This window comes from Rhinolophus sinicus, chromosome 1 (genome assembly GCF_057876585.1).
Source record: "Rhinolophus sinicus isolate RSI-liver-muscle chromosome 1, RSI-T2T, whole genome shotgun sequence".
NCBI lineage: Eukaryota > Metazoa > Chordata > Mammalia > Chiroptera > Rhinolophidae > Rhinolophus > Rhinolophus sinicus.
In genome coordinates this window covers 125,728,437-125,746,775 of record NC_142501.1, presented here as the reverse complement: position 1 = coordinate 125,746,775, position 18,339 = coordinate 125,728,437, and the positions used below count along the sequence as shown (strand labels likewise).

The 18,339-nt window shown below is 38.2% G+C and overlaps 1 long non-coding RNA gene across 1 annotated transcript; it reads right to left on the bottom strand.

Moving 5' to 3' along the window:
- Nucleotides 1-2,740: 2,740 nt before the first annotated feature.
- On the bottom strand, nt 2,741-16,733 carry LOC141570033 (uncharacterized). The gene is made up of 3 exons (XR_012493775.1): nt 16,629-16,733; nt 14,808-14,866; nt 2,741-2,846 (listed from the first exon to the last, which is right to left on the bottom strand). It is a non-coding gene; the product is annotated as an uncharacterized LOC141570033 (long non-coding RNA).
- Between the last annotated feature and the right edge of the window lie 1,606 nt (nt 16,734-18,339).

The window sequence follows — 18,339 nt, the reverse complement described above, 5'->3', positions numbered from 1 at the left end:
CAAAGTCTATTTAGATCTAATCTGCCCCTATCTCTTTGATTAAAAATCCCAATCCTGTTTAGATGGTTGGCTTTACCAATGTGGGCGTTCCCTTTTTATATTTCACTGACGTAATTATAAAGTTTGATTCATTATTTAACATTACATCATAAGCATTATTCATGTTGTTATATAGTCTTTATAACCCTAATTTTTAAAAGGTTTTATATTAAATTGAGTGGATGCTCCATAATTTAATTATTTCCCATTGTTAGATATGGTTTCTTTCCCAATATTTTCCTATTATGAATAGTGATCTGAAATACTTCTTTGTGCATACAATTTTTTCCATATTTTGGAATATTTTCTTAGGCTACAATTTCATAAGCTGAGGATAAAGTTATATAAAGGTGTGAATCTTTGTATTGCTTTGATTCATACTGCTTAATTGCTTTCGGAAAGGAGTAGGACAATTGCTAATGTTATTAGCAACTGATAATATCCTTAGTAACTTTGAGCAATATCATTTTAAGTAGTCTTTCTTTATTTAACCAAAAAACGAAAATGTACGTGTGCAATGACAAAAAGATTCCATATGGCCCACTTTATACTGGTATCTGTTTTCTGCTTTGTAAGAGCTGAAGAACAAATAGTGATCCCATGTGGACTGCAAATATCCTAAAGACACTTTCTCTCCACCACAGCTGTTATTTCTGACTTGTGAATGGAACCTGCCCCAAATATAAGGATTTGACCCTATATTTTCTAATTAAACTAAGATCTTTATTTGTATCACTTTGTGATTAGAGAGATTAAGAGAATCATCAGTGGAGATAGTGCAGAGGCAATGGAATCACTGTGCAATTAGTGTTCTTAGCTTTTTCATTTTAGGTAATAGCACTTCTGTTTTTCAGAATAGCATCTTTAGGGAAAGCATATTGAATTCAATCTGTTGTGTGAATATTTTCAGTTAGAGAAGGTACAGTATGTATGTATAAATGAATGTACAGACTGCTGATGACTTATTTTGGTTCTATAGCAGCCTTGGAAATAGAACTGAGTTTTATATAGCATCTTCCAGAATCAGGGTAGCCCTAAGCTCTTTATGGAGCAGTGATTTGGGCTGTGTCTAAATAAGGCTCATCCCTGTAGTCAAAGACAAAAATTCAGATCATAAATCACTTCATTTTTCTATACAATGTCACATAAACGATTTGATTTGGGGTTTCCAAATTTGCATGGCTTTTTTGGTTTTATGGATGCATCTTTGGCAAGTCCCAATGTCCTATAAATGTAGTAAAGCTGTCAAGGATGTCCTAGATAACTCCTGGGTAGGGGTGGGAATGTCCCTCTTGGAAATCAGTCGTGGGATCAGCATGTAGTTGGCGACTTCAAGGTGTTGCCCAGGTATACTAGGACAGCTCTGTCCCCAAAGCAGCAGCTCTAGCTTATCCATGGTGAGGAAGTAACTGGAACAGTAATTATTGTGGATGTTTTTTTGGCCTGCCCACTGAAAAGACCCATCAGAGCCCCTTAATTGCCTGGTGGGTAAACAAATATATGGGACTCTTTCCTCCTTATGTTCAGGAATAAATTTAGCAGACATGTTTACCAAGAGTAGCCTTTTATAGCCTGAACCACACATTGTGGTCTGTGTTGTTATAGCAGTAACAATACTTTGCGTTTGTATAGATGTTCAGATTTTCTTAAACCCAAAGTTCAAATATCCCATTTCCAAAAAGCTTTTCTCCCCAGATTGGGGATTCCTGGAGAATGTGAGACTCCCGTGAGGATCCATAGCTGAGGAAGCTTGGAGCCTGGAAGGAGCATCATTCCTCTGACCCTTGTCCATCACTCCTGCCATAACTTGTGCCAACCTGTGATTCATAGGCATTTCTCTGTCACTATGGAGATCCTAAATTATAGGGACACTGTCTTCGATTTTTTGTTTGTTTGTTTGTTTGCATTATTTTAACTACAGTGTTTAGGAAAATGGGGAGGATATTGCTGGTGTTAAATACTTTACTAGTGGTTAAGACCGATTCTGGCAGGAAGGATTTTGATTATTTGAGAACTGACAAAATGTGTGTTTAACCAGCTTCCACAGCACCATTCACCCTTGGGTTCCTTTTCTAAAGGGAGAGAGATCCCTTTCATAGGGAGAAAGCTCCTCTTGCTACATATTTGTTTAAAAATACCCTAAAGACTTTCATTTAAAAAATGATTAGATGCCTGATCACTGCACTGTACACCTGAAGCTGAAGCTGAACAATAATGAATGTCAACTACAAGTTAATGTGTGTGTGTGTGTGTGTGGATGTGTGTGTGTGTGTGTAGTGTATAGAGTTACAAGAAGCGGAGTACAGCATTAGGAATAGAGATAGTGGAAATGTAATAGCTGTGTGCGATGTCAGGGGGTTAGTGGATGGGGGGAGGGGGCTTGACACAGTGTGAGGGATGTAGATAATAAATGTCTAACTATTACATTGTTTTGTACACCTGAAACTAAAAAAACAAACAAAGAATCAATAAGAAACAAACAAACAAAAATGATCAGAAAACAACTCTTCTTGAGTTCTTTGATTTAAAATGAAAGTATATTTTAGGCCCAGTTTCTACCCTCAAGTAATGTTTCCTCTAAACTAGAGTATCACAGAATAAACAGATCATTTTTTCTCTGGGATACTTTTCTCATCCAAATGTTGTCTCGCAAATATAATTTTTATATCCATTTGTGACTTACTCTCACCTTTTTAACCTAGAGACTCCCCAGTGTCTGATCTCCTCTGAGTTATTCATCCAAGTCTTTAGCATATTGAACACATATGGCGTGTGTCACCTTGGCCAGGCAAAACCAAAAGGGAGTACTAAAAAAAGAAACAAACATTACTTTTCGTAACCATTAATAAGTGGTACACATTTGCATTTCAGATATTTTCATGGAGCTTTATTTCAGAATAATTAAATCACAAATCAGAAATAATTTTTAAAAATTATTCAGTCGCATAGCCTCACAGATGCATTAAATCCCCTTGGCTGTGTCTCCACCAAGCTTTATCCAGCCTCCATCTTACCAGTAGTGGGAACTGAGTCTCTCCTGGGGCTGCACCATCTTTGTACAGAACTCATTGTTATAAAGTTAAATTAAGCCTAAATTTCTGGATACTAACTTCATTAACAAGTAACATATGCTTTCATTCAGGTCATCAATTAAACCTTAAAGAGCCAAGAACCAAGCACAACGGTCAACTTCTAGGGAACTCTAGAACCGTTAATCAACACATGCTGTGTCCTAAAATTTGGCCACAGAGCTAGATGGGGAAACCATGGAAGTCTTAGGCAATCAAGGTACCAATAGGTATTCTATTAATATTCCTGGGTTACCTTCCCTAACCTAGGACATTTGGTGACCTCATGTTTTCCTCTGACATCATGTGTGGTGTAACTGCACATGAACTTCATTTCTTTAGCATGCATTCTGCTTTGATCCAGGCTAGCTTTGTTCAGCCTGATAGAACTATGACTCACTTGTATTCTCTCCCCCGAACCCTCCTACCTGTACATATACTGTATGTCCCCTCCTTTTAATCATCAAGCCTTGGTCAGTGTCAAACTCACTTAAGAATAAAAACTTTAGGTCTATCAACTATGACCAAACAAACCTCAAAATAGAATTAGTTTTAGTCAAACATACATCATGGCCTCAGTTATGTTTCAGCACCAGACTCATGAAAGCAGAACGGCCCCACGGACCACATCCCCTGGGAACCAGACCAAACAACGCCATGACTGACGCCAGGACCTGCAACCATGATCGACTGCTCCTGCCTCAGCCTTGACTAATCGGTAGAGCCCACGACCCCAACTCCTGTATTAACCATGATTCATGGTTTTCTCCTTACACAAGCTAGCTACTAGAGGCCATCAGGGAGCCAGCTTTGTTTGTTTTTTTTCTTTTTAATTAAATTTAGTGGAGTGACAAGGGTTAGTAAAATTACATAGGTTTCAAATGTACAATTCTGTAATACATCATCTATATATCACATTGTGTGCTCACCACCCAGAGTTAGTTCTTCCATTACCATATATTTGACCCCCTTGACCCTTAACTACCACCCCCCACCGCCCTTATCCTCTGGTAACCACTGGAATGTTGTCTGTGTCTATGAGTTTTTGTTTCTTTATTTGTTTGTCTTGTTCATTTGCTGCTTTTGGTTTTATATCCCACATATGAGTGAAATCATATGGTTCTCAACTTTTTCTGTCTGAGCTTAGCACATCAAAACCTCAATGAGATATCACCTCACACCAGTCAGAATGGCTATCATCAACAAGATAAATACTGACAAGTGTTGGAGAGACTGTGGAGAAAAAGGAACCCTCATACACTGTTGGTGGGAATGCAAATTGGTATAGCCGCCATGAAAAGCAGTGTGGAGTTTCCTCAAAAAATTAAGAATAGAATTACCATATGACCCAACAATCCCTCTCCTGGGTATCTACCCAAAAAATCTGAAAACACTTATCCATAAAGACACGTGTGCTCCAATGTTCATTGCAGCCTCCTTTATGGTGGCCAAGACATGGAGACAACCAAAGTGTCCTTCCATAGATGATTGGATAAAGAAGATGTCGTATATACACAAGGGAGCCAGGTGTTTGAGCACAGGCTCACCTGTATCTCCAGGCTTGGTGCCAACTCCTTAAATAAACCTTTAGTTTCTTTGCTGCAAACTCCTGCTTGTGTCTTTTTTTGGCGTATATGTGCGCAGGCAAACGGACCCTTTGAGTCCTCGGTAATAATGCACAATGTTATTAAGTAGACTCAGCCCAAGCTAGGGATTTTACAAAGCTTATTATAGATTAAAACTCTTTCTCCCATGGCAAAAATTTCAAAGCTCCCCAAATTTTCAAAATCCCAGAGTTTATCTACCTGTCCCCTCCATAATAATACATATCACGACAATTGACAGGAGAGCTTGATAATTTGATTTCATCACAAATGGAGAGATGTTCGTGACTGCGTGGATCAGCTGGTAATGATATCTTCCTTCCATCCTGAGGCTCTTGGCATTTGGGGATGCGTAGGACTTGCTCAATAGCATTAGGAAAATCACCAGGTGAATCTAAAGCTTCCCATTGTTCTCCTCCACTAAAGACATGTTTGTGTGTCTCCTCTCCAATATTTAGTATTCACAAACAAAACAAATCCTACAATCATGTAAATCCCATATCTCCAATTTGGAAAAGGTAAAGGACCTCAGCTGTAGAAAGGTTATAAAGGAAGGAATGTGGATTCTCACTGGTTGGTTCCAGCCTTAGGTGGGGACTGAACAAAGCATATGCCAGGGAAACAAGGAGAGGAAAATATAGACAAGATAGGTTGGTTATGACCTTAAACTGGGTCACCTCAATATAGCTCACCTCAATTTTGTTGGAGCATCCCTCTATTTTTGCATACAACAATAATGGCTACATTTGTTTATAACCGTATGAAAAAGGAAATGAGGTTAGCCTGGTGTGACTTACTTGTTCTAACTGAACCCATGCTGGCTGCTAATGATTGCTTTCTTTTTCAAATGCTCCCAAGCCATCTGTTTAATAATGTAATCTAGAATTGTGCCTGAGAAGAATCTCAATGCTAGTAAAGTGGAACGATCCCTAGGCAAAGATCATGAGACCCGGGTTCTAGCCTGTGCTCTGCTACTAACTAGCTGAGAGCTGCTAGGCCAGCAGGACCTTTCTCTGTCTCATCCTGTTTCATCTTTAAAATGAGGGGTCAGAATAGATGATCTCCAGGGCTCCTTTCAGCTGTGAAACCATGATTCCTCTATGACATTCACCTGTAGTTCTTGGAATCTACTTTTTCCACTGTTGAAAATCAAGGCCTTAATCATTTATAGTCTGAGTGTTTCTGCTGTGTGTTCTAGATCCTTCCCTGCCACTAACTTGTTAATAGACTGGAACAAGTTGTTAAAATTCTGTGGGTTTGTTACCTCACCATGAAGGAATTGAAATCAGATGATATCTAAATTTCTGAGTGTGAGTCCATAATGCCTAGACAATATTGCTTTTGTGGTCATGTTCTGTGTATTCTTGGAGTAACCAAGTATTGTATGTTTGATCCTAGAAAATGGAGACAGACTCATCAGAGTGGGCAGAAAGCTTAGACATTATCAAACAATTTATTGAGTAATATTAAAGTGGTCAGTTGTTCTTTTTCCTTGCCTTGGATTTAAGTAATCTTTAATTTTACTTCACACTGAACTGTTTAAGGTTCCTCTCTTTCTCTTCCCATTGAAAGGTCTGCTGCTTGGCCCGTTTGCAATGACTAAGGGCCATATGCTCATCTCCGAGAACGCCACAAAACCTCTACGGTTATGGGAAGAGGAATCTCTAAAGCTGCTTCTGTTTCTTTATTTCACAGGTAATGAATGCTTTGGGTTATAGAGCTGTTTTATTCTGGCCTGATGGTGTTGCATGACTCAGAGTAGATGATTCCCACAGGAAGGTCTGATTTTTATCCTTTGACTGAAAACTAAAAATAGAGCTTTCAACTCATCCTGGACTCTCAGCTGTCATATGGCATAGAAACCTGGACACTTGGCACAGTTGCTTGTAGCTTTAAAAGAGTCACTGCGGTTTTTCTTTCCTTTTCTTTTCTTTTTTCTTTTGGTTAAAATATAGAACAAACAAACATAAGTATATGAACCTGGAATGTCATTTCCTATTGTCTTTATTCTGGGTAAATTATGCAGCTGAAGACAATTTTCCTTTCAAATTTATTTATATGCAATTCTTTTCCAAAGTGACTATGAGTAGGTATGGCCAGGAAAAGAGAGATTCTGATTAATCATGGAGTCTTGTGAAGTAAACCTTCCTAATAATAATAAATACTGATGGAAATTTACTGTTTACATAGTCTCATTTAGGGTGGAATCTGTCTCATCTGGTGTCTTCTTACTTCGGGAACAAGCGGATTGAGGCCTAGTGAGTGCTTTGCCTCAAGTCACAGAACTAGTGAGTAGATGAGCTAGAAGCAGAATAGTGCTTATTACCCACTGCAAGTTGTTCCACTACTACCCTATGCTCATTCCTCCACACAAGGAAGTACAACAAAATATTAGGCAAAGTCAGTGCTCTCTTCTTCATGAGTCCTCTCCAGGGCATGTGGGCACACACAGGCCGTCCCCACATCTGAACATCTTCTGTGGTTAATGTTTGTGCCACACCATGGAGGGCCTTTCCTTAGCGCTTTGTAGCCCTCTCCTAATTGTATGTCCTGGCTAGACTATTTCTTCTACAAGAACCTCCCTCATCACTGAGCAAAGAGCTGGGTCCACAGAAGGTTAACTAGTTTAGTTCAGGAAAAATAGGCTTACAGGCCAAAAAAGAAGGCTATCCCAAACCTGAAGTTAACACATGGGACCCCACTGGGGCTTAGTCTATTGTAGTAAGTCTTGTTCTAGTCATGAGGGTGGGTTGCTGTATGCAATTCCAATTACTCATAGACTTACCATATTTCTGCTGTAGAAAGGCGAAAAATAGTTATTATACTTAAATTAAGTCCTTTGAGATCCCGGTTGATAAAATTATTTTCTTAAACATTTCATTCCAGTGTATCTCAACAAATCCATTATATGATTGTATGGTTAAGAAGTTAAATCAAATTGCAGTAGCAACCAGGTTGACTATTTTGACTGAATTCATTGGTGAATTCACCATAACAGTTAATTAAATTTTCAAATATTCAAATTGGGTTGACGTGCTCCTGTAGCTCATGTTTACTCCAAATTCAAATCTTCCTTTGTTTAGTGCTAGCTTATCTTATGTCTCCACCCAGCATCATCCAGCCTCTGTCTTACCACCTCCAGTAGTGGGAAATGACTCTCTCCTGGGGCTTTGCACAGAATTCACCATCATTGCACAGAATTCATTGTAAGAAATTTAAGTCTAAAAGTTTGGCTTTGGACTCTGCTCCCTGGCACTGACACAGAGACGTCATGCTGCATTGTGCCTTAAAATTCCTCCAGGTTCCGTGAATTGAGTTAAGCAGGTCCCCTAGTTACCTGCAATACTGCAACATCCACTTTCCCCATCCCTCACCTCTACTTGTCAAGGAAGAGTGATGGGTCATGTTCAAAAAGTCCAAATAATATGATCTGTCTCCAAGGCTGTGTGACACACAGCAGCAGAAAGTGTTGACTGACTCATCACTATTGTTCGAAGTGAACATATCGAAATGGCTCTTGGAAACATTCTGTTGCTACTTTGACAAATACAGGCTAGGCAGCTAAAGAACTCCTAGATGTGTGTGAGATAATGTTATGGTAATCACCACCACTGCTATCACCATTTTTTGAAGGCTTTCTATGTGCCAAGAACATATTAAGTTATTAACATATATTACTTCATTTAATTATTATAGCAAGCCAATAATGTAAGAGCTATGAGTATCCTCATTTGTATCAATGAGGGCTTTCTAGAGAAACAGAACCAGTGTGTATATATATATACACAGAGGGTGCCAAAAAATGGGTTCATATTTTAAGAAAGGAAAACTGTATTAAAATTGTAATATTCAATATATACTGATAACAGAAGATGAATACAAGTCATGTTGATTTCTGCAATTACAAGAGGTGCTCAAAGTGGTTACCATCAGCATTCAGACACTTCTGACTATGGCAAACTACTGCTGGAGCAACGTTGACCAAAGTGTCCAATTATATACATTTTTGGCACCCCTGGTATGTGTGTGTGTCTGTGTGTGTGATGTATGTATATGTATACATACATATATATATATATACACACACACATATATGGATCTATCTATCTATCTATCTATCTATCTATCTATCTATCTATCTATCTATCTATCATCTATCTATCTATCATCTATCTATAGAGAGAAACAGAGAGAGACAGAGAGAGAGAGAGAGAGAGAGAGAGAGAGAGAGAGAGAGAGAGAGAGAGAGAAAGTCTATTTTAAGGTATTGGCTCATGCGATTGTGGAGGTTGGCAAGTTTGAAATCTAGGGTAGGCCAGCGTACTAAAAACTAATACAGGAGTTGATGTTGTAGAGCTGAGTCTGAAATATATAGGGCAGACTGCCAGTCTGGAAACTAAACGGCCATAGTTAAATGTTCAGTTTTAAGATAAGGCCCTAATACATGCGGTAGTAAGCCAAAAGCTGTTTCTCAAAATGAGGGTAGTTATCTGCAGAGGATGGCAGCATTTTGCTCCCAAATCCTAAGGGTCTGAGCTGTGATTCACTTATTGAGCCTGCCAAATGCTCCAATCAGCATCTATCTGCCTCTGGCAATTCAAGCACCACTGGATCTGCTGGACCTATTGGCCAAAGTGGCACAGCAGCTTGCAAGCAGCATAGGCCTGTTCCAGAACCTTCTCTTGTGCAAGGCCCCACTCAGAACTAGCAGCTTTTCAGTGTGAAATAAAAACTGCAAAATGGAGATGTTATTGTCAAGAGAGCAAGCTAAACTTGAGCCGGGATGCCTCTGGGAAGCTGAGTTAACTCACTTTCTCCATGTGGAACTCAACCTCTGAACTGGGATAAACTGCAATGGCTACATCCTGATACAGTTCCTGGAACTGGCTCTGCATTACTGAACTCTTTGATTAAAAAAATAAAATTTTCACCTACAACAGACATAAGCAATTAATCACGTATAGCGTAGTGTAAATCTGCTTGCCAGCACCAAATCACAGCTCTTTCAAAGCAACTTACGTAATTCTTTTGAAAGCCCCCTCTGCCCTTTTTTCCTGTCTTTATAAACTCTCTTTCTTTCCCCCTTGAAACACTGTTGGGTTTCTACCCAAATCAGTGTGTCCTCCATTGCAATTTCTAAGACCCCCAAACAAAATTGTCGTTTGCCTTATAGCTCTTGGTCAAAATTGATCGACACTGTCACTCAGTAAATGGGCTGGAGTAGCACACCCAAATGAAGCATATGTTGTCCCCCAAATCCAGAAACCCATTAGACACTGTGCTTCTTTTTTGGTTATAGTAAGGACCAAATGTAACAACTTATCCTTCACCTTAAAAGGATATCTTGAAATGCACACCTCTGGACCCCCAGAACTTTCACTGAGGTGGAAAGCCTTTGAATTCTTCTCAGATCTTTTCCCCACCCTATGACATGCAAATGTCTTGCCAATAAGTCTACAGCAGTTGCTACTTCTTCCTCAGTAACTCCAATCTGCATAATATCATCAATGTAAAGGATCAGTGTGATGTCTTAGAGAAAAGGGAGGCAATCAAGGTCTTTGAAGACTAAATTATGACACGGGGCTGGATAATTGATATACCCCTGAAGTAGGACAATGTAGGTGTATTTTTGGCCTTGCCAGCTAAAAGCAAACAGCTTCCATTGGTCTTTACTAATCAACGTGGAGAAAAAGCTTTCTCTAGGTCAATAGCTAAAGATCAGGTACAAAGAGACGTGTTAATTTGCTCAAGCAAGGAAACATTTGGAATAGCAGCTGCAAATGGAATCACCACCTGGTTAAGTTTATGCTGATCCATTGTCATTCTCCAGATACTGTTTTCATCATGGACTGGAGTTGAATGAGGATGTTATGGAAATTATCACCCTGCATCCTTCGTGTCCTTAATGAGGCTGTTAATCTCTGCAATACCTTCAGGAAGGCAGTGTTGATTTTGGTTTACTACATTGCTACGTAGAGGCAGTTCTAGGCAGTTCCACTTGGCCTGTCCTACTGAGTCCACAGTAGAGATTCTGTTGGTTGCCGAATATTTCTATTCTAGTGATGCATTTTGGAGAAATAACCACAGGATGGGCTCGGGGACCCACTGAAAGGCAAACCTGAGCTAAGCCTCCACTGATCACCTGACCTCTATAAGCCCCTCATCTGTTGGAATGCAGTGCCATTTTGGGTCTTCTGGAATTAGTGTCAGTTCAGAACTAGTGTCCTGTCATCCCTGAAAAGTCTGATTATTTTTTTTCTCCCTAATGCACAGCCACCCTTGTAAAAGGCTGTAGGTCTTTTGGGGGAAGGCCAGGAGAAAGGTTAAGGGTATAAATTTTTGGCAGTGTCGGGGGATTCTCATCCAGAGGACCTGGTCTCCTCTTTATTTGAGGTCTGTAAACTGGCTCAAGAAAAGGATCAAGCTAATAGAGAATGAATAAAAATGCTTTCCCCGTGGCAGGACATGCTTAATATATAATTTTCTAAAAAAAAATAAAAAAAATCTAGAAAAGGATTGAAGGTAATGGAGATTATATAGAAGCTATGAGTGTCGTAAATCTAGGAACAAATAATTGAAATAAAGGTCCCTCTGGGAAGAACAGGTGCACATTATCGTATGCAATAGGTGTGTTTCTGGAAAATCTGGTATTAACTGTATTTAAAAAAATCTTTTAAAAGGGAATTAGGGGACCTGTTTTCAAGAATCACTGTTTGCAGTCTCTTGCAAAGTGAGTAAGCAATTCCTGAATTATATTACACAAAGCTCGATTGTCATGTACATGTATCGGGTTTGCTTAAAGTGAGATCTCTCTGTGGTATTATAACGTGTCCTACCTGATCCCAAAGACAAACTCTTTCCTTTAACCTTTGTGCTACCAGCAGCCTTCATGACTTCTTTTTAATTTGCCTGCTGTAAAATTCTCTCCTTTTCAAGTTATGATTTGGTTGGTATTCATGTAAAATGTCCTACTGGTATTAATATTTCAGATGGGAGAAGGTAGCATTTTTCCCCCCCAGTTGTCTCTTATATACAGGCTAATTCTTGCAGTGAGTGGAAACTTGGGGTTGGAGGCAAAGGAGTGAAGTGAAACATACCTAAAAAACCACAGAGTAAGCATTTAATTGTCACCTACTTATTATTATTTTTAGCAGCATGAGCCCTCTGGACAGCATTCTTATTTGATTTGAAGTTTAATTTTAACTGCCACCACACTCTAGGTGACTTCATATTATCTCAGTAACTACTTTTTCCCCCCCTTATTTTCCTCTCATTCTCTCTCTTTTCTCTGGGAGAAATAGTGAAAAACCCTGTGGGCAAGTCAATGTACTGAAGTGCACAAGGTGAAACTAGTAACAGGTAAGCAAACTCCAAGAAAGTGACAGTCGTCTGTAATTGCCCTCACTCAAGTTTGCTGATCCTTCTACGTCAACGCTCAGTTCTGTGACACAAGTCCTTTTCCCCGGTCAGGCACACATACGGTGTCATTTGGAGTCAGCCAAGTTCCATACATGCCTGAGGTTTTTGAGGTGGTAGAAGGGAGGGTAGGGAGCTAAAGTTTCTTAAAGGGCAGCTACGTGTTAGATTCGTCATCCTCATTGGTCTACCGAGCCTTCCATTGGTGCCACAATATAAACAAAGCTTGTTAAGCAAAGCAATATATATAAATGCATTTTTTTTTTCTTTTTGGTATCAACTGGTTTGTTACTCACTTAATAGTAGCATTTGAACCCAAGTAGAGTTAGGGTTGGGGTTAGGATTCAATTTAAGTTCGGGTCCCTGGGGTCAGGATGATACCATTTTCCAAAAAGATAATTGAATTTCAGAGAGATTAAAGAATGTTTCTTGTGTCACCCAGTATATTTTTTTTTTCTATAGCTACTGTGACAAATGATCAAAAATTTGGTAGTTTAAAACAATTTTAAGTGACTTAAAACAAATGTACACAAATTTAGTGGCTTAAACCAACTTTATTCTCTTACAGCTCTGTGGGTTAGAAGTCCAAGTGGGTCTCACTAGTCCAAGATCAAGGTGTTCGCAGGGCTGAGTTCCTCTCTGGAGGCTGTAAGGTTAAATTTTTTTCCTTGCCCTTTCTGGCTTCTAGAGGCTGCCTGCATTCTTGGATTCAGGTCCATGTTCAGTCAGCAACAGCTGGAGTCCTCACTGCATCGCTCTGATCTCTTCGGCTTCCCTCCTCCACTTTGAAGTGGATTTGTGATTGCATTGGGCCCACCCAGATAATCCAGGATAATCTATTTTAAGATCAGCTGATTAGAAACCTTAATTTAAGCTACAATCTTAATTCTCCTTTGCCTTGTAACCTGACATATTCACAGATTTTGAGGATTAGGATGTAGACGTCCTTGGGTGGTCATGATGTCTACCCCACACAATTATTTTATGAAAGGATTATGAGCATAGGGGTTTCTGATTTCACCTTTTCAGGTAAAATAAATGAAAGCTCAGGGAACTGATAAAACATGATGGGACAGGGGATTCCTGGACTAAGATTTCCATTCTCCAGAGGAGACCATTGAAGCTTGGAGAGATCAGGACACTTTCTTTATATCATTCGGTTGTGTGTGATTGTGGGGGGGGAGGCAATTTTGGGTGTTATTTCTATTCTCTGGAAGAGTGAGATGAGGAACAGAAACAGAACTTAACTGAAGAAGGAGTCTGACTCATTTAACTTATCCCGGTTTCAGGTTTCTTGTCTTGGAAGTGAAGGACATAAATTTACTTAGCCAAAGAGTTATTATGAATTTAAATGGATAATAAATGAGTTAATATATGTAAAGTGCTTGACACAGTTTCTGAAACATTAGTTAGTACCATATAAATGTTTTTCCAGTTGCATTAAAGTGATGAGGTTAATGAAAAAGTAACACAAAATGCGACATAGCAATTTTGCAGAGTTGTGAGTTTTTCTCAGGTCTAGACTCTAACATCAAAGTCCACATACTCTTTAGATTCCTAAGAGCTGTTAAGAAGATGGAGAGGGAAAAGGACCTTTAGAAGCGTTTAAAATCTGACCCTGATTAAATCTTTTGACACCTGTCCCTTGGTCCAAACGTTTATGACACATTTCTTTGTATTTTCTTAATGAAAATACCTACAATCTCAATGGAAATGAAATAAAATGGCTAAATGCCCAGCCTTAGGAAAAGAAAAAAGAAAGTCTTGAAAACAAGAATTATTTTGTACATAAATTATGATTGGTGAAATACAGTGGAATTCATGAAGCATTGTTGGAAATCAACAAAAGTATGTGTGTGCATGTGTGTGTGTGTGAGCTCAGAGACTGAACTATGACAAGGCAATATAAGAATTCACTTTTGGGGATGATTATGCTAAGATGTAAAGAGAAATTACAAATATTTAAAAGAAGAAAGCCATGCAACAGGACAGCTTTGAGGAGATAGTAATACCATCTCTGGGAAAAATATTTATGGAAAAAATTGAAAAAGCCTGAATGTGTCATAAAGAGTCATCCCCCAAAAGAAACAGTACAGGGATTCTGTATCACAAAAAGGAGAGGAGGGTAGAGGACTCAGGAGAACATGAGAATGGGAAGAGTCTGACGTAAGGCGAGCCACATGGGTCCTCCAGAGAATTTTCAAGCATTCCAGCTCAAGAACTTTCCCCTTCAGTGTTACCCAAACAGTACTGCTCATTTCTAATTCTGAATACTGAACTCAAAACTTATTGAGTTCTTTTTAACTTTCATTTCTGTAGTATGCTTTCAATATTTATGTAACTTTTTTTTTTTTCAAATGAATGTATTTTTCTCTTTTGTACTTCTTTGAAAGCGACCATCTCCCTAGCAAGTCTGATACAGCCATCTGCCTAAAACAAGGGTCTGGAGAAGGACTGTGCAGCAAGAATCTAAAAAGGAAGAGTTAATACGTGGTTCTGGAAGCCCCTTAAGCAAACCAATTGTTCTTAAATGAAAATTTAAAAAATTAAGTTGACGTTAGGAATAATAACTGGATTATTCCATCTAACGATGGTAGATTTCTAGAAAACTGCTTTAATTACTCCTTTAGAACCATTGCCATGGGATTTGATTCACAAAAAATTAAAACACCTTACGTACATCTTTTTATGAAGTATATATCTGTTAGATTTGTTTCACGTTTGCTGGATTTTGAACACCTAAAAGGGGAAGAGAATAAATTTTCTTACAGTGAGCATGACACATTTTATAGTGGTTTTACAATGTGAATTTAGTGATAGAGGCCCATTTTATTCACCATAAATATTAAGGGTATACAGGTTGGACAATTAAGTTCTCGAACTTTCCACCAAGCACTTACACGATGGAAAGTTCACGAACTTAATTGGCTGAACTTTCGTATGTTTTAAAAACGAGTGAAGTAATTGTGTTGAGTATTGGAAAATCTGCATAATTATTGTGCTATAGCATCATGCTTTTCACAGTTCGTTCAAGGTTCTGACTTTTCCCTACTCTTCAGGACCTCAGACAGCCCCATTTGTTGAAGATACCTGATGCTACAATCAGTGGGTATGTATTTTGCCAACTCCTCCATTACTGTTAAGCTCAGTGCTATTTGCTCAATCCACAATTTCAGCCCCTTATTGTTTTGATTTCTTCCTTGTTGCCTCTTATTCCCCCCCCCCGCCACCCCCGCCTTTTTTTTGTGTGCTTCTTTTCTGATACTTCTCAGTTTGATGCTACTGACACTAGGCTTTCACAAGCTCCTCTAGTTACATCAGGCCTATTCTTTCACACTGGGCCTTCTGTACTTTTAGTTTTCCCAGCATTTCTTGCCAATTTTGGCTACAGTCATTGTCAAGCACTAATTTACTTCCAGATTTGGGGCTGTTCCTGAATTCTAAGACTGTTAGACCTCCCAAACATGGAACATGTAGGTATTAAAAGGTAAAGAAAACAAAAAACAAACAAAAAACACACAAAAAAGCAAAAAATTAAGATGATTAAACCAAAACATCTGTCAGATGAAGCTTAAAAGGATTTTAAAAATCCGGAAAGTGAGGCTGCTAAATAGCAATAGATACTAAAGACTTTACTTCTATTTATGTTTGGGATACAAATGAAGCAACTAGATAATCAGAACTGTGATTTTTAAATGTATCTAGAAACAAGCATATATATTACTCTCTCAATACACCAAGAAAAGGGGAATAGATAAGGCCTTAGAATAGGATGTGTCTTAAGGAGGACACATGTTTGAGTAAAATGCCTGTGAGAATTCCTGTTACAATAAGCTCTTTGAGCCGAGGAGAGAAGTGCTATGTAAATGCTAGGTTATTTTTATATCCTTGATAACTGAAGATGCTCCCAAAATGTCAAGCATTAGCCAAAGAAAACAGAATCTTGAGAATCCAGATATTTTCAGGTTTCCATGGACCAGACCCATTCCTTTGGAGGAAGCATACTATCTTTAAGAGAAGGAAAAATATTTTTCATGTCTGCGTTATTTGGCAAATTTCGGTGCCTTTGATAATTTTCCAAGTTACAAACAAGTTGTATGGGTATGTATATATCCATGTAATCTTTATATTTTTGTTCACATATGGAACAAACTTATGTGCATGCACATTATGACTGTTTCTATTTAACATGAAATACATGGATAAGAAATTCTAAAGTCAGTTAAATATTCCAATAGTTTGTTCCAACTACTCATTTCTCAGAAGCATCTGAAAGACTAACATCAGAGACTAGATCTATTTTTATGTAGATGTTTTATATAGATCTTTCCATGCTTTATTTTCCAGAAAGAGTTCAAATAATTAAACACAAGTTCCCAAGCCAAAGTAAATATTTCTTATCTTTTATGACATATGGAAAAATGTTTTATAGCTCTAACAAACTGGGCCGTATCCCAAACGTTAGGCTTCTCCCTTCTAATGGTGACAAATCAATACTTACCATATAATGCTGGGGAGTCAGAGTTAATGTGGTTCAGTCACGATCTGTGGATTTTCCGGGGACTGCCAGGATGTGGAGGGAAGACCAGATAGTCTTCAACATTTTAGAAACTATGGCAAGTTTCCCGGGATGTCTCTTTCCCTTCAAGTATATTTTAGACAATGATTAGTAATAAAAAATTTCAATTTGACAAATATTGATTGAACTCAGAGCAAAGCATATCCGTTGAAATTGGGTACTTTTATGAATTTAAAAAACGCTTGCCCTCAAGGAGCTCTTACTTTAGCAGATAGTTCAAAGGGTATGGAACAAAACTGCTTGTCAAAGCAGTAATAGATTGAAGAAAATTCCCAAACAAGCACAGAAGGAGGAATTCATTCTGACTTGGGATGTGAGGAAAAGCTTCATGGAGGGAGTGGGTCATTTATCCTTGCAGAGGGTAAATAAACAAACATCCGGGTTGCCTGGAAGAGTCCCAGTTTATGCTATTATCCAGGCATAATTATAATACTGCACGTTTACTCTCCAAGTTTTGCTTTGGACAATAAATTGTATGATCACACCAATATTAAAGCATACATAAGATGATGAAGGTAGAAGAAGGGAAAGAATTTCAGATAAAGCAAAAACAAGACAAAAGGCGTGGAAGAATACAATCCCATGATATGTTTTGGGGAAAACTCTTTACAAAGCCTTTCTCCTGTATGTTCAACAGAGCTCCCCCCTCCCTCTTTTTTATCTGTTTAAACTGAAATGGGAGTATGTTCTTTTAACAATTGTCACGAACCTTGTACGGGGGTACCAGAAAAATGTATACACATGACTTGTATTCATCTTTTGTTATCAGTATATATTGAGTATTACAATTTTAATACAGTTTGTTCCTTTCTTAAAATGTGTATACTTTTTTTTGGCACCCTCAGTATTTGCATATTTAACTTATTTTTCTTTCTAGAAATGTGACTATTGCACAGCACAGACCATTTCCTGTATTTATCTCTTATTTTTCATTTTCATTTGATCAGACAGTTTTATTTCTAGCAAAGTATTATTCTCACATCAGAGAGAGGGAAGTTAAAAACCAATTCATACATTTCATTGTCTGCCTTCTAACCAGTTAACGCTGAGCTAGAACATACAATGTGCTTAATGTTTGCCCTGTACTTTTCAAGAAACAAATGTTTAAAGAGAAGATGAGCAAAATTAGAAAGATATTATTTCTGTCTTCACAACTATTCAAGGGAAAAGGATGGAATATACTGAAATAATAACATCTTTAACTTGCATTGTCTTAGAACAGTACATATACGTGATTATCTATTGTGTGACAAAGTCAATTTCTGATAGAAATATTGCCCTTAGGTATTTTTTAACATAAAGATCCTAAATTTAGAACAAAGAAACAACGATGATCACTGTGCATAAACATATGAAAAAAATAATACAGACCCAACTAAGCAACGCTAACAAACACTGAAAGGACTCTCTCCTCCTTATCGTATAAGAAATCACAATAGGTTTGATTTTCATGACTTGTTAATACCCAAACACTTGTGTCTTAGCCTTTTAGGATCATTTAAAGAGCTGAAACCACTGATCCTATGTCTAAGTACTAAGAGTCTATAGAATGTGGAACACACAATGGTGTGAAGAGACGGAAAAGGGCGTTTGCTGTGAATCACTTAAAGGGAGTGTGAATGCAGGGACAAGG